General features: G+C 42.8%; 1 pseudogene; it reads right to left on the bottom strand.

Annotated features, from left to right (window-relative positions):
• Window positions 1–1,175, bottom strand: part of LOC119587443 — a 2,021-nt pseudogene extending 846 nt beyond the window's left edge.
• Between the last annotated feature and the right edge of the window lie 448 nt (window positions 1,176–1,623).

Raw genomic sequence — 1,623 nt, 5'->3', positions numbered from 1 at the left:
TCCCTGTAATGACCAAAAAAAGGGGGGGCCCCAAATTGGGCGGGGGGGTTTTTTTCATTTTTTCACCCCAGGGAGACTGGAGCGCAAGCATGTTTCGATATCACTCAGATGAGGCTCATGGAATGATATGCATGTGTATACATTTTCGCAAAAAAATTTGCCCCCTTTTCCGGTTAGGGGCAAAGCTTAAACTTTTGGTTCGGCCTCCTGCATCCCCCACACCCAGAGAGAGCGTGGAGGAGCATAGGAAATTAGCAAAGAACCGAGACTTTGTAGAGTCGAAAGAGCTGCTCCTACTCCATGTGTGCCAGCGCGGTGCACAGTCATCACCACTATGCGTCCTGCCTGGACACGGCTTAACCACCAAACAAGATCCTGAGCATAGGTGAAAACATTCCACGTATTGAAAGTTTTTTCTTAACAAGACAAACCGCTACCATTTCTCCCATCTCAATGCCTCTGCACTGCTTAAATCTGTTTTAAAGGGGGTGCATGCTCATTTTGTAAGATTTCTTGACAGTTCTGTGTCAAACAGCTTAGGTTGAAAGCAGAACCGAGACCTGACGACTTGACACTAAGGGAAAACCTGAAAATAAGAAAGGTATATAAATACACAACATTAATACAGCTACAACTCCTAAACTATTAAATGTGTGTCTGTAAAAAAAGACATGATTTACATATTGAAATATGCGACTAATAACCTACCAAATGGATAAATGATTATACTTGGGGCCTCAGTTCATGATCGGAAGCTCCATGCCATGTTTAGGGAAGTAGGCGCATATATTTACTGTATGCCTGTTTGGGGTCTGTGCGTGTGACATAATATATTCTGTGATTGATAATTTTAGAGTGAGTTTGTTCTTGATATAAAAGATGTACAGAAAAATTTATAGACTACGTTTTAGTTTATCAATTATGCAATAAATACTGAAATAATTCTCGGGTGTTCTAGATGCGAACCCAAATTTTATTACACTATGCGGTATAGTACACCACCCAAATTCTTTTACCCTGTATGATACGAGAAAGAGCGTTAAACGTACCTATGGAAGTTGGGATGCCCCGCACTGACTTGCATGAGTGCTACTATAGTCAGCAAGATAATGATGTTCTGGTACGAGTTTCCCATCCTTCCCTCAGCTCAAAATTTTTCCCATGAAAGCTACGTCGTCAATCATCTGTGAAAGAATGCAATGTTTACACTTATTAAATTATTAAGTGTGTTCCCTGCTCCCTTCAGACTGCTTTGTATAAAGGGGATATAAAAATCCCAAATTTGAAAGTTCGTATCCACGCGGGCCGGGTTTTAAACTGTGGCATTGCCCTGTAAAGGCCCCCTGGCTGGGGGGAAAGACGCAAGTGAACTCACCTGTAAAAAAACTTGCAATTACCGGCCCCCATCCATTTCTTCAGGTGTCTACAGATACTATTTCAATCAGATGTATTCCCTTTACTGAAGGCTGAAACTTAAAACATGCATTTTGTTAGATTTTGTTAGAACAAAGTTTACACACTCGCACGCATCCCCTCCACACGTACTCGCGCGCACGCCGTCACCTGGGCCCCCACACCCACAAAAAACCCACAAAAACACCCCCCCCCACGCACGCACTCACG

The sequence above is a fragment of the Penaeus monodon genome, chromosome 22 (assembly GCF_015228065.2).
Source record: "Penaeus monodon isolate SGIC_2016 chromosome 22, NSTDA_Pmon_1, whole genome shotgun sequence".
Lineage (NCBI taxonomy): Eukaryota > Metazoa > Arthropoda > Malacostraca > Decapoda > Penaeidae > Penaeus > Penaeus monodon.
This window is presented reverse-complemented; position numbering and strand designations above follow the sequence as displayed.